General features: G+C 46.8%; 1 non-coding gene across 1 annotated transcript; it reads right to left on the bottom strand.

The window, feature by feature from the left end:
- Positions 1 to 11,760: 11,760 nt before the first annotated feature.
- LOC126515471 (U6 spliceosomal RNA) lies at positions 11,761 to 11,863 on the bottom strand. The gene has a single exon (XR_007595852.1). It is a non-coding gene; the product is annotated as a U6 spliceosomal RNA (small nuclear RNA).
- Between the last annotated feature and the right edge of the window lie 3,854 nt (positions 11,864 to 15,717).

The raw sequence follows: 15,717 nt of genomic DNA, 5'->3' as shown, positions 1-15,717 counted from the left end.
TGAGGGCCAAGAATAGAACACTATGGTTCAAAGTGCTGTGTTTGGGTATCAAGGCGACAAAAAGAGCTTGTGCTGGCCAACTGGGACTGTCAAATTGACAGAATTTAGGAGCACATGGGGAGCACACCTTGTGTTCCTGTGAAGATATCTCCAGAGAGTTCTGACTGTGGGAAAGTGGACCACCGGGATTGGATGCCACCCTGGGCTGGGCGTCAGACTGAATACGAAGATTGGAGTGCTAGCCTCTGCCTGCTTCTGGACACAATGTGACCACTGTTTTATGACTTCCCCAAGATGAGCCTCCCTCTGGAACTGTGAGCCAGAGGCAAGGCCTCCATCCTTAGTTGCTTTTGTCAAGTGCTTCATCCCAGCAAGGACGAAAGCATGGACTGCACAGAGGTTTGCAATCCATTGAGAGGCAACTGTGAATTACATAATTAGTTGTAAGCAAGTCTCCTCTTCTTGTTCTTTCAGAAATGCCTCCACGAATTTAGTTCTGCTTCCAGATGAATTTTAGAATCAGCCTCTAAATGTATGAAAGTTCCTGCCGATGTTTAGCTTGAAAGGGTCTGATTGGATCCGCTCAGGAGACTTCATCCCCCTCCCACCCTGCACACACGAAGAGAAAGTGCCCACACAGTGCTGCACCCAGCTTTGAGCAATAGCAGCGTAGAAGACACTCAGCTGACTTCTGTTTCTAACTCCTTTCCTCCTCCCAGGTTTTCTCATTGTCATTCTTGAGACTCTGGGTCAATTCCAGAGACCAGCTTTCTCCTTCTCCTTATTTTATTTGTTATTGAAAGACTTTCTCAATTTATTTTATGTATATGAATACTTTGCATGAATGCATATACCTGTACCACATGCAAACCTCATGCCTAAAGAGGTCAGAAGAGGTCACTGCATCCCTTTGAACTAGAATTACAGATGGTTGTGAGCCACCATGTGAGTGCTGGAAACTGAACCCTGGTCCTTTGCAAGAGTAACAAGTGCTTTCACAGAAACACTCTGGAAGGAGAAGGCATGATTCAGTCTCCGTTCTAGGTCTGTATTCTATGAATAATCCTGGGGAAGTCAGTCCAAGGCACTGGAGAGAACGGTGCACATCGAGCAATGCCAGGTGCAGGTCTGTTCCAGCTGCTCTCGAATTCAGGGCAATAAACATTCCCTTCTCTTTAAGTTTCCTCTGTGAAACCAGGAAGTTGTCCTGAGCCCAAAGTCCGTCCGTGTTGCAGCATCTGGTGTAATTCTAAATCCCACATCCCTTACACTGGGTTGGTTAATCCTCATTTTAAGGATTGAGAACAGGCAGCAGGCCAATGAAGCACAGGTGAGCATGTCCTTGCAGGTCTTTCCGGGATGACGGACTCCCCAGAGCTTTGACCCAGTGAGTGGGCTGCTCCCTTGATGGCGCCACAGTATGCTGGCAAAAGCGGGGTGGGCCTGCCTGGAGACCTTGGGCAACCACAGAGTATGTCTTTGATGTTGTGTCTTGCCGTGGCCTCTTCCTCTATTCCTTTGTCACTGCCTCTCACTGTGGACTGACAGCTCTGAAACTGTAAGCCAAAGCAATGAGTTCCTTCTTCCGGTATTCGGTAACAGCAACGAGAAATTGGGAGTGGTGGCTCAAGCCTTTGATCCCAGCACCCTGAAGACAGAGCCAGGCGGATCTCTGTAAAGTCAAGGACAGCTTGGTCTACATAAAGAATACACAAGTGAGATCCCAATTAGACAAACAAATAAAGAGGAAAAAAAACTAGGCTCCCTTCATATCAAGCACCGAGCTAACATTTTACTTTCATTGGTGTCAAGGGAGCTATGGGAGCTATGGGTTAGAGAATGAAGTGAAATTTACTTGTCTGAGGCCATGTAGCAAGCCCACAGAAGGGGGATCCCGACCCAATGCTTACTGCAGTAAAAGCTGCCTGTCTTCTGCTCGCATCCCGGTATGGGTCCGAGACAGTTGAGTGTGTTCGTGTGCTGGAACCTGGTCCCCACTGTGGCAGAGGTGAGATGGTCACCACCCTCAGAAAGCAGAGGCTGATTTCATGGCGGAGTCCTCGCTAAAATGAATTCTAATGTAAGGCCTGTCCACGTGCTGGTCATTTCTGCAGGTGGGAGCTTCCCTTTCTGTTTTTTTTTGTTGTTGTTGTTGTTATATTGTCATACAGATGGGGCTTGGGGTGCGGTACAGCTTGTCACAGGCCAAAAAGACAGGGCCACCTAATCTTGGAATCCAGACTCTAAATATGAACCGAACAAAGGTCTTTAATCTACAAAGCACCCGGCACTGGTATCATAACGACATAAAGTAGATTAGCACGCTCTGCATCATCACTGGTCCGGGCATCCCTGGCAAGCATCAGCCGCACTCCCCTGGAAGGCTTTTTCTTGTCCTGGAAAATCCAAAAGTAGAAAGAAGCCAGTGTCCCTGGCAGCAGCTGTCATCGGGTGACAGATGGGCATGGGCGTGGAGGATCCCAAGCTCTTGGTTCCTCACTCTGCTGCTGACTTAGAGGTGTGTTTTCCCTTCCTGCCTTGTTTCTTCCTCCTCTATTGTCACTTCCAGAGACACCCACCCCCACAGTCCCCACTCAGATTTCCTGTACTTACATTCTTGTCTCAGGATTATTTTTCTGGATCTTACACCAGAACAGCCCTGTCCCAGGCAATGCTGTTAAAAGAAAAAGTTTCGCCTCAGGACAGCAAGACCAAGTTCTCAGACAAGCACAGCAGGAAGGAGATATGTTTGTCCTGAGGGACAGAGGTCAGGGAGTAAGAGACAAAGACAGGAGATAGAGGGTGAAGGAGAAGGGGAAGGGAACCAGGGAAAGGGGACAGAGGACAGTGTCTGCCTCTGGAGAGGGAGGAGACAGATGTGGCCCATAGACAAATGGCAGTTTATAAAAGTACAAGGGGAACCCTGTGTTAGGATGAGATGTTTACTTTGAATTGTGCTTGTGAATTTGGTGAGCCAAAGGGGCTTACTTTGATACCTGGACCTTGGTGGTCAGCCTCAGGAGAAGAGATTGGTCAAATAAGGGACTGGACCTTGGTGGTTGGTTTTAAGAATTTGATATAATGTAATCTTATTTTTAGCAAGACAGAGGGAATGGCAAGGCCTGGCAGAGCCGCATGCTGGAGTGGGCTGTGTCCCTTCCGCCATCAGGAAATCAGACATACACGTGGTTGAAAGCACTAACTGGGATTTTGTTTGTAAGTGCTTCCTTCTGGTTTTCCTTCTAGTTTGTTGTATGTGAGCCGGGAGCCTTGTGTTCTGGGCTTCTTAAGAGCTAGGAGTTAGGGACTCTGTGGTGTGTAGAGCTGTGATGGCTTCAGAGAGGCCTGTCTGCCCATGGTAAGGAAGGGACCTCTGGAGACTGACTTCATCTGTATGTACACAGCCCTCTGGTTCTGGCCCCAGGATTTAAGATTTTGTAGTCTAGATAATCCAGGCTGACTGTAGCAGACAACTAACAAGAGGGCATGGGGAGGGGGCTGGGGGCATAGGGGGAGGTTAAAAGGCCAGCAGCTAAGAGGATAAGGCTCTTTTCAGGGGGAGGGGGGCAAGGTTTTCCTGTGTAACAGCCCTGACTCTCCTGGAACTTGCTTTGTAGACTAGGCTGACCCTGAACTCACAGACATCCACCTGCCTCTGATTCCCTAGTGGTGGGATTGAGGTGTGCACCACCCACCACAAGGAAGCTTTTACACTCCTACTCCGGCCCTTCCTTTCTTCCTTCCTTCCTTCCTTCCTTCCTTCCTTCCTTCCTTCCTTCCTTCCTTCCTTCCTTCTTTCACGCGTGGACTTCCAGTATTTTCCTCAATCATTCTCCACTAGTTTCCCTAAAATCAGGGTCTCTCAGTTAATGTGAAGCTCATCACTTGAGCAAGACTGGCTGGACAAAGGGTTTCTCACCTCCACGCCAGCTCTGGTTACAGACATCAGCTAGCATTTGCATGGTGCCAGGAATCGGAACTAAGTCCTCCAGCTTGTGCCGCGGACACTGAGCCATCTCCCCCAGTCGTTTCTATTTAGAATCCACATGCGTTTTTAGCAGCAGGGACATGACAAATGCCACCTCCTCCAGCCTCTATTGGTGGCAGGAATCATAGCTTGTCATTCATGAAAGGAATCCGCACAAAGGAACCGGTCCCTAGCAGCTCTTAGGACGAGGCAACCAAAGTCAGCATTTTGCCGTCCTCCCCGATTCTCGGCGGCTGTTGCCTGCCATCAGGCCTGGCTTCCACGTTGGTTTTCCATCTGCTTCGGCTGCAGGTAATTTGGAGACGCTGACGTCACCGGACCATCTGCTCCGCAAAGCCTCAGCAGCGCCTCCCTCCTGCGTTGTTTATGCCTTGACAGCCACTCTGGGCTATTTTCATGCACTCCGGGCAGGGACTGCAGCGTGTTTCAGCTAGCTCATCAGCACTACATCAGAGTCAGAGCGGAAGTCAATTCTGTTAGTAATCATCTTTAAATTCAGTTATAAATAGAAGCGCTAAAACTCACGGTTAATCCCAAGCAAGAGCTGCAATAGATTGTGTGAGTCTCAGGACTAGTGGCCATGGGAACATACAACATGCCTTCCTCTCTCTCTCCCAACTGACTTCTGACAGACTCAGTTTCCCTCTCTGATTGCTCTAGCTGTGCCCAGGCCGGGCACAAGGGAGGCACTGGGCAGCTCTTGTGATATGAAATAGGCGCTCGAGTATAACTTATGTACTGTGATACCATTCTTGATGTCAGCCCCACCACATCTGGCATTAACTAAAACCCAAATGACTGGGCACAGCCGTGAGGAATTCTTTTTTCTTACTTAAATCATTTGAAGTGGGAAGAGCCAATGCATATCTTTGAGGCTGGAAGATTTACCTTTAATCTGGGCCAAATCTACTGGAAGCCTATCCAAAGATGTGGAGGAAGGGCGGCTTTGTCTTGCCCTGCTTGCTCTCCCTGGCAAGTCCATTCCTTCCCTGGCAGAAAGCCTGCTCCTCCAGGATTCCAGTGTACACTGAAGACCAGCTGAGCCGTCCAGCCTCATGGACTCACAATTACTAGACTCTTGGGCTTTCTGTTGGTAGACAGCCATTGCTGGACTAACTGGCCCACAGCCTGTAAGACCATCTAATAAATCCCTTTCTCTACATACATATGTAGATTCATTCCACAAGTTCTTTTCCCATAGAGAACCCTGACTAACACATATATATATACTTTCCAGACTTTCATCTTCCTGGGCCCAGAAACAACAGGGCACTTTACTTTGTCCTTAAGAGAGATTCCAGGGAACTGCAAAGGGATAGGGCATCACCCAAAGACCCAGATAGATATTTAGCGCCAGTCGCAGCAGACCAAAGTGTAGATACAGCTTTAAGACTTACAATGGTGTCTATGCTTTGGTCCGCTGTGGAATCCCTGTCTGGGGCGAGCAGATGTAGTGTTGCGTCTCCCCAGAAAATGTTTTGTCATACAGCAAATATCTACTCCATTCTGGAGATGCCTCTGGCTCTCTAGAAAACGTGACAGGTGCTAAATGTCTGTACGGGTCTTTGGGATGAGGCCTCCATTCCCGTGTCAGCTACTTCAACACCCAATTCAAGTGGATTTCCCCGGTAATTTTGATACACCAGTCTGTGTGCTGGGTGTGAACAATCGGCAGTGCCACGGAGGCCATGCCCTTCATGCCTTTTCGGTCAGGAGGAGAAGAAAGACACTTAGTCCCCCCGCCCCAAAGCTGTTTTCTTTACTAAAAAAATTATACATATATGTTTGAGGGCATATGTATATATGTATGTATGTATATGTGTGTGTGCGTGTGTGTGTTCGTGTGTGTTAATATATATGCATCAGTGTGGGTATGTATATACACACACATATTTATCCGTGTGTCTGTGTTTTGTATATATGTATCTCTATACATGTATGTATGTGTATATATATATATATATTAGTGTATGTGTCTATTTGTGACCATGCATGTGTTTATGTGTGTCTGTCTGTGTCTGTTAAATGTGTACTTGATACCTAGAGCTACAGCAGGGATAGAGGAATCAAAAGACAACAGCTGGAGCCACCAATATATCAATTTATAGAGAAAAATAAACTTCAATTTGCTTAAGTAAGTTAGAGTAGAAACCTGCAAACCTAGGCACTCTTAAATCCTAAAACTATTAACTGTGAAGTAGAATAATCAAGACATCTTCAGAGACTGTTAGTTTAATTTTGAGGCAGCAGGAACTAATTAGAGCTGTCGTTAGATCAGTGACCCCATGGTTAACTAAAGCGAAGTTTTCAGAAGATCACAGTTCAGCTTGGTTTGCTGTAGAAAAGAAAGCACGGTAACGAACTGGTTCGTGACTGTGCTCTGTGTTCAAAAGTAACCGTTGGCTCCAGAGACCACCCTTCGAGGGCAAGCGCACTCTGTGTTGTACAATAATAACTGTTGGCTCCAGAGACCACTCTCCGAGGGTCAGTGCTGGGGCGCCTGTGGAATATATGTCCTAGTTACTTCCTTGTTGCTGCAATAAAATATGTGACAAGAGCACCTGCAGGCGGAGAAGGGTTATTTTGTTTTACAGTTCCTGAGGGTACAGCCCATGCCAGCAGGGGACCCAGCAGCAGCCAGGAAGGCATGGTGGAAGGGGTGGGAGGCTAGGTTGCATTGCATCTACACTCAGAAAGCAAGAAGTAAACAGGAAACAGGGCTGGACTATACTGCCTCAAGGCCCATCTCAGTGGCCACTTCCTCCAGAGAGGCTCTACCTCCTGAGGGTTTCACAGCTTTTCCAGAGCACCACTAGCTGGGGACCAAGTGTTCAAACACATGAGCCTGTGGGGGACTGTCCTATTCAAATCACAGTTGTTTATGTATATATAAAATATGTAGGAGAGACAGGAATACATATAAAAAAAACTTGTGCTGATTGTAGGTTTTCTTGAACTTTCCTTTATAGTTATGTGATACTCCATTGTCTACCTCATAATCTATTTAGTCATTCTCCTATAGCAGAGGACTATGTGCTAATTGAACCCCAAGTCCCTTTGAACACCCAAGAATGTAGCTGTATTTGGAGGCAGGATGTTTACTGAGGTGGTCAAGTTCAATGATTGTATGACAGCAAGGTCCAATCCAATTCAACCGTGATGTCACAAGAAGGGAAGATACCAGAGGACCAGAGAACAAGAAGATAAAATCAATCCTACCAGCTGTCAAGTTGGGAGCATAGGCCCCAGTCCCTCGCATCTATCCCAGCAGGCCAGGTCCTGGTCAGGACCACTCCCCAGGGTATTTAAGTGATCCCCCAAAAGAGGAACACGTGGTCTCCCTTTCTTCCTCCTGGGGGTCGCGTTTCTGTGGCTTCCCGGTTTACCCCTCGGGGCCACCTGAGAGCACAGATCTCCCATTAAACCTGGATATTTCTTAATTTGGCTTGTTTTGATTTGGCTTGATTGAGAATTTTTGCGTCGCCAGGGAGCTCGTGTTAAGAAATATTCCCAACACCTGCATCTTGATTGGCCTCTAGAACAACTTGAGAAGAAACGATCCCCTTTCAGGCCGTCTCCTCATCAGGGTTTTGTTACTGTGTCCAGAGAGACTGAGGCAATATTACAATTTGTGCTGTGGTGAGGAATCTCCTTTACGTCAAACACTACGTCCTAATACTTCCGCTCGGCTTTCATGTGTCTTTTACTTCAAAACTATTTGAAATCTGCAAAAGTGGCCAGAATAGTATATTTATTAGGTTTACATTCTCGGCCCAAATTTACCAACTCAGTTACCAGCTTAATTTTCCTTTTCTTTGTTTGTCTAGTTTGTTTTCTTTCTCTATCTCTGGACTTTTGTAATTTGCAAATATGGAGTGCTTTCCTTCCAGGACAGGCTCCAAAACCACAGAGAAACCCTGTCTCGAAAAACCAAAAAAAAAAGAAAAAAAAAAAAAAAGAAAAGAAAAAAGAAAAAAAAAGAAAAAATACTTTAAAATCAAATTCTTAAATTCATCAAATACCAGAGACATTTAAATTTATATGCTACCACTTCATCTACAGGTTCAATCAAGTTTGCCACTTTTCTCAGTAACGCCTCGTGCAGCTCACTCTTCTTCCCCGACAGTCAGTCCAGGAAGATCTGCAAGCACTGCTGGTACTCTATTCTTTCTACTCTTTCGGCTCTGGGCATCGAACCCAGGACTTCGTACACGTCAGGCAAGTGCTTTGCTACCCTAACATCTCTAGTCCTTGTTTCTGAGGATCTCTGGTCTTCTCTAGCTTACCTAACCTAATGCAGTTCTCAGCCTTTTTGTTGTCTTTTGTCCCGATGGAAGGTTTGTAAGCACAAGACATCCATTCTGCAAGTGCCAACAGTGTGGGTGTGGCTGGTGTCTCCTTTGGGTGAAATAAAGAAATAAAAAAGAAAGAAAAGGCCGGAATGCCCCTAGGTGTGGCAGAGGAGAACGTTTGTTATAGACGCGTGGGTGAGCATGGTCAGAGACAGGGACTTCTGGGAGAGTCCAGAGTGGACATGACCAGGCTGAGCTGGGCCATGTGGAGAGAGGGGGAAAGGAAAGCAGAGGGGAGAGAGGGGAACTAGGGGCAGCAGCCAGGAGGCCAAAGGTACAAAAGGGCAAGCAACCAAAATGTCTGGATTATATAGGAAAGAACCTCTGGGGGAAGGGCAGCCCAGTCCCTGGACTGGAGAGTTCAGGGTAGAAGTGTGTGTGTGGGTGTATGGCAGTCATACCCTGTAACAGGTAGGGACTGAGGGACGCTGGGAGAACCTGGAGGCCAGGTCCATTTTGATATTGGTACGTCGGCCCTTTGTCTCAGGTTTGAAACTTAACAATGTTGACTTTTACACCTGATTGAGCTGCCTATCAGCTGAGCTTCCCTTGTGAATGTATTTGCTATTTGTCTCATTGCAATAATAAAATATCCTGACAAAAGCAACGGAAACGGGAACTTTGACCCCCCCAGTTCCAGGGCACAGTTCACGACAACAAAGAAAGTGTGGGGGCAGGAGCCTGAGGCTGGAGGGACCCACAGACCACATCCAAACACCAGTTCCAGCGCAAAGAGATCATTTATTAAATAAGGCAAAGAGAATAGTGGCTAAATCTGAATCAGGCAGAAACAGCAGCAAACAGTTTTGCAGGAGCGATTTTAAGGGGGAAATGGGAGGTCTCTGTTAGGCTGAACTTTCATGGCTGAACCTTGATATTTTGATAGTTGAACGTTGGTGATCAGCCTCAGGAATGAGTCAGGCATATGAAAGTGACCAAATATACTACAAGGACATTCAGCTATGTTCATAGCAGCATTATTTGTAATAGCTATAAATTGGAAACAACCTAGATGCCCCTCAACCAAACAATGGATATTTACTCAGCAGTAAAAAACAATGACATCTAATTTGCCTGCAAATGGATGTAACTAGAAAAAACCATCCCCAGTGAAGTAACCCAGACCCGGAAAGATGAACATGGTATGTACTCACTCTTAAGTGGATACTAGCTGTAAAGCAAAGGACATTGAGCTTATAGTTCTTGATCCTAGAGTAGCTAAGAAACAAGGTGAACCCTAACAAAAACATATACAGATCCACCTAGAAAGCAGAAATCGACAAGATTGCCTGACAAAATTGGGAGCATGGGGGTGGGGGAAGAAGGAAGGGTGGAAGGGGAAGAGGAAGGGAAAGGAGGGGGGAAGACCTTGAGGGAATGGGGTAGTCGAGATGGAGGAAGAAGAGAGATGAGAACAAGAAAAGAGATATTTTGATTGAGGGAGTCATTATAGGGTTAGCAAGAAACCTGACGCTACAGAAATTCCCAGGAATCCACAAGGATGACCCCAGATAAGACCCTAAGCAATAGAGGAGAGGGTGCTTGAACTGGCCTTGCCCTGTAGTCAGATTGATGACTATCTTAAATGTCACTATAGAACCTTCATCCAGCAACTGATGGAAACAGGCAGAGACCCTCAACAGAGCACTGGGCTGAGCCCCCAAAGTCCAGTTGAAGAATTGGAGGAGTGAGAATATGAGCAAAGAGGTCAAGACCATGATGGGGGCACCCACTGAAACAGCTGACCTGAGCTATGGGAGCTCACCAATTCCAGCTGAACAAGGAGGGGTAGAGTGGGGGATAGATGGAGGGAATGGGATGAGGGGAGGGAGAGGGAACTGGGATTGGTATGTAAAATGAAAAAAGATTGTTTTATTTTTTAAAAAAAAGATTCATATATTCATTATGTATACAACATTCTGTCTCCATGTATGACCACAAGCCAGAGGAGGGTGCCAGATCTCATTACAGATGGTTGTGAGCCACCATGTGGTTGCTGGGAATTGAACTCAGGACCTCTGGAAGAGAAGCCAGTGCTCTTAACCACTGAGCCATCTCTCCAGCCCCGACTGTTTTCTTTTTAAGAAAGAAAAATTATTCATAGCAGCATTGTTTGTAATAGCCAGAACCTGGAAACAACCTAGATGCCCTTCAATTGAAGAATGGATGAAGAAAGTATGGAATATATACATATTAGAGTACTACTCAGCAGTAAAAAACAAGGACTTCTTGAAGTTTGCAGGCAAATGGATGGAAATAGAAAACACTATCCTGAGTGAGGTAAGCCAGACCCAAAAAGAGGAACATGGGATGTACTCACTCATATTTGGTTTCTAGCCATAAATAAAGGACATTGAGCCTATAATTCGTGATCTTAGAGAAGCTAAATAAGAAGGAGAACCCAAAGAAAATCATATAGGCATCCTCCTGAATATTAACCATCAGGCGATGAAAGGAGACAGAGACAGAGACCCACATTGGAGCACCAGACTGAAATCTCAAGGTCCAAATCAGGAGCAGAAGGAGAGAGAACACGAGCAAGGAACTCAGGACCGCGAGGGGTGCACCCACACACTGAGACAATGGGGATGTTCTATCGGGAACTCACCAAGGCCAGCTGGCCTGGGTCTGAAAAAGCCTGGGTTAAAACCTGTCTCTCTGAACATAGCGGACAATGAGGACTACTGAGACCTCAAGAACAATGGCAATGGGTTTTTGATCCTACTGCACGTATTGGCTTTGTGGGAGCCTAGGCAGTTTGGATGCTCCCCTTACTAGACCTGGATGGAGGAGGGTGGTCCTTGGACTTCCCACAGGGCAGAGAACCCTGATTGCTCTTTGGGCTGACGAGGGAGGGGGACTTGATGGGGGAGGGGAGGCGGAGGTGTGGAAGAGACAGAAATCTTTAATAAATTAAAAAAAAATAAAAAAAATAAAATGCCACCGTATTGGTTTGATTTAAAAAAAAAAAAAAGAAAGATGCTATGTTTGCTTTCGCCCTCCCCACGCTTTCTACATAAAGGCATGGAGACCAAATGCTTGGCCTTAGCTTTGGCTTGCCCCACTGGTTTTCTACACCTTGTCTCTCTTCATCTATGTTTTGCCTCGGGTTTTTTACCTTTCTTTCATCCTGTATGTCCTACTTTCCTGCTTCCTCCGTGTCTGGCTGGTCTCTGGTGTCTCCCTGGCATCTCTATTGTTTCTTCCTTGAGTCTAAACCTCCTCCTACTTACTCTCCTTGCTGACAGTCCTGCCTGTACCTCCTATATTGCTTTTGGCCTTTTAGCTTTGTAGAACAGTCAGGGGCCTTAGGCAGGGAACACAAAACAGCAACACATCTTTACATAATCAGACAAACGTAACACACCCCTGCACAGTCAGACAAATATTCCATAGCATATTCTCTTAGAACAATGTAAAAACAATATGGAAGGCTTCAGGAATTTGCACGTCATCTTTGCGCAGGGGCCACGCTAATCTCTATATTGTCCCAATTTTAGTGTGTGTGCAGCCAAGTGAGCACCTCCTGTCTCTCTGAATACTATGCGAACTCATAAACTTTTACCTTATCCATAAACTCTATTCTACTACCACCATTATTTACTTTGATGTCTATCCAAAATTTTTAATTTCAAAGAACTCATTCTCATTCCCAATTGCCTTTTCTTTTGCAAATGTCCTCGCAGTGATTAAAAAATAGGCTATCTTCTAAAGTTCTCTTCTACCATAAGTTTTCTCTCCTTTTCCTTGCACCTCTTTTTTTGAGAACAGAACTTTTTTCAAACCTGGGAGCTGTCGTTGTTTGTTCATCCTAACACGAAAGCGGTGGGCAGGCTGGTGCCATGGCTGCCGTTTTCTCTTCAGCTCTGTGGGTGCTTTTCCATGGAAGAGACCTTTCTCCGGACACGCCTGCACATTGCTGCTGCCAGGTGTGAGACACAGGCACTGCAGGTGCCCACGCTGCCAGATGCACCAAGGAGCTGTTTCCTCTAGGTGGATACATTCCCCCAGGAGGAAGGTGAGAGGCTCATGGGAGTCAGGAAGCCTGAGAACCGTGTCTCCCTAGACCTGCCGGGTAGCTGTATAAGCTGTGAAACATTGAGAGGACTCTTTGGGTACAGCTGTCTGAAAGTTGGGACGGGCAATTCCAGGGATGCAGATTTTGGCTATGCTGGGGTGACCTTTTCAACAATACATCTACTTGAGTTACCCCAATAAAAAGTAACCCCAATAAACTCACTGGGGAACCAGGCCAGACCTGGGTGGAGTTCTTCCTTTGGGCTGTTGCTGTTCTATCTGCATTAAACAGGCATTTATTAACGTTTCTCCAGAAAAGAGTTTTACAACGGGATGTAACAGCCATCCCTCCCACCCTTCCTGAAGAACCAGACAGAATTACCTTGGGCCTCCAGCCCTCCACTGCTGAATCTCTCATTCTCTCCCAGGACAGCCACCACGACGTCAGTTCTGGCACTCCTGGCTAGGCGAGGGCAGAGTCTGCGCGTGGGAGACAGCGCGGCTTTGGCGAAGGTAGTCTTCCACTGAGCACGTCTACAGCTCACCATTCCGGGACGCTATTGCTCCCTGCCTAGGGACTCCTGGAGTCCAGCATTCCTGAGGTTCAGGCTGAGGGGCAGCTTCCATTCCAGCCTTGGTGGGCTCCTCCATCTGTTTACCTGTCGGTGTTGGCCTTCACTGTCACCATCCAGACATTCACTAACACCTCTGAGGGTGATGTTAGCTTCTCTTTCCACACTGCCAGGGGCTATTTCCTCAGGTGGGTCTGTGTATTTTCAGCAGAGTTTGAAGAAGGCAGGGAGATGAACACGTGAAGATAATGACTTTCAGAACAGGATGTGTCTAGGGAGTTGTCTGGGAAGTTGGGGACTCAGTCTTGGTCCTGAACTGGCCACATCTACATCACCATCGCCTTCTGCTTTTTGCCTCCCTTGCCTCTGGGGACCATTTTCCCAAAATCTGACTCTGGGCACCTCTCTCTGGCATTTTCCTCCTGCCATCCCAACTCATGGCAAATAAATTCTGGCGCCTCCTTTCTCCTTCTCACAAGGCAAGAAGTTTCGAAGGCTTAGCAGCGGGAGAAGACCTGAAAGCAAATTCGGGGAGACACGAGTGCTGTGAACCCTTTACCCACTTTCTATTCTCAATTCCCCTGCTAAACACGGGCACTAACCCTTCTAAAGAACTGTTCTTCCTAGAGACCTTGAAAGAGCTGAAGTACAAGGATCAGAAGTCGCAGAATGAAAGACACCGAGTACCGCCACAGTGGTGAGAATGTACCATCCACCCAAAGTGCTCCAGGACACTAAGACACAGCTTTGCCCGGAGGAGCCTCACCCATCAGGTTTTCAGTTATGGAGCCAGACTGGGAAGAGGCAGTCAACTGTTCACTGCTCTAGGTGAACGTGATGACACATGAGAGTCCACCTTGTGCAGACGGTGACCCGGGGCCTACAGCCTGGCATTGTGGGAAAGAAGAAAAAGCAGTCAAACTGGAGTGCACACTGGGAATATCCAGAAGCCCATGAAGCCCATGGCAATACGGCACAGCAAGGTGTCAGAGGAAGGTGGGTGGAGATAAACCCTGTGTCTCAGCTCCCCTGACCGTTTGCCTATGCAGAAGGGCTGAGGAGTGTTCAGACCTGGCAGAACGCCTTTTGCTGCTTATAATGGCGGACAGAAGAGCTAAGAGTGCTTTATTTAGGCCAAATGTAAGATTTGCCTCAATTACCTCTTGCCATAACCAACTACCTCAGGCAGCTTACACGAACATTTCATTATAGATTCTAATAATATATTTGGCTGAGTGATTCTCACAGTTCACCCCAGCTAGAATTGCTTGCGCATCTCTGTGGCAGAGTTCTTCAGGTGTATGAGCTGCTCTGTGGCCTTCAAAGCCTTCACTCACGTGTGGTACTGTGGGGTGAAAGGAAGGCTGGGCCCAGCTGAGGCCAGAGACAGCAGTGGTCACATGTGTCACCTCAGCCCGGCAGTCTCAGCACTGATGATGACTTGTGGCTCAGGGCTCAAAGAGAAAGTATGACACAGACAACATATAACAACACAACATATGACATCAGACAACATACGACAGCAGACAACATACGACAGCAGACACATATGACAGCAGACAACATACGACAGCAGACACATATGACAGCAGACAACATACGACAGCAGACAACAGACAACATATGACACAGACAACATGACAACAGATAACATATGACACAGATAACATACGACAGCAGACAACATACGACAGCAGACAACATATGACACAGACAACATATGACACAGACAACATATGACACAGACAACAGACAACATGACAACAGACAACATATGACAGCAGACGACATATGACGACAGACAACATGTGACAACAGGCGACATGTGACAGCAGATGACATGTGACAGCAGACGACATGTGACAGCAGACGACATGTGACAGCAGACGACATGTGACAGCAGATGACATGTGACAGCAGACAACATATGACAGCAGACGACATATGACAGCAGACGACATGTGACAGCAGACGACATGTGACAGCAGACAACAAAGACAGCAGACAACATATAACAGCAGACAACATATGACACAGACAACATATGACACAGACAACAGACAACATATGACACAGACAACATATGACACAGACAACATACGACAGCAGACACACATGACGACAGACAACATATGACACAGACGACATGTGACAGCAGACGACATGTGACAGCAGACGACATATGACGACAGACGACATGCGACAGCAGACGACATGTGACAGCAGACGACATGTGACAGCAGACACATATGACAGCAGACACATATGACCTGAGCCACAGCACCTTTTCCTGTACTGCGTGCACTCACCAGGCTTCAAGGCAAAGGAGAAGAGACCCTACTTCCTGAAGTAGTTGGTAGCCCCTTGGAGCAGCATAGTAATAAGAGGGAAAGTAAAGAGGACAGCGCTGCGTTAGCTGACCCACGGGGTGACTGTGTAAGCAGACAAGTCTGGAGAATAGAGCTGTCTTAGCTACTTCTCTACTGAACACCATGATCAAGGCAACTATGAGAGAAAGCTCTTAATTTGGGCTTATGTTTCAGCGCTAAAACGTGGCTCCAGGAACATCTGAAAGCCCACATCTTGAGTCACAACAGGAGACAGGGAGCATACAAATCTTTTGAAACCTCAAGTCCACCCCCAAATGGCACAATCCTTCAATAAAGCCATACTTTCTAATTCTTCCCAAGTAGTTTTCCCAACTAGGGACCAAGTATTCAAACATATGAGCCAAGAGGGGCCATTCTCATTTAAACTACCACCATAGTGTAGAGAGAGAAGACAGAAG

This window comes from Alexandromys fortis, unplaced genomic scaffold (genome assembly GCF_014885135.2).
Source record: "Alexandromys fortis isolate MF-2015 unplaced genomic scaffold, M_Fortis_MF-2015_v1.1 scaffold_121, whole genome shotgun sequence".
In the NCBI taxonomy this organism is placed as follows: Eukaryota; Metazoa; Chordata; class Mammalia; order Rodentia; family Cricetidae; genus Alexandromys; species Alexandromys fortis.
This window is presented reverse-complemented; position numbering and strand designations above follow the sequence as displayed.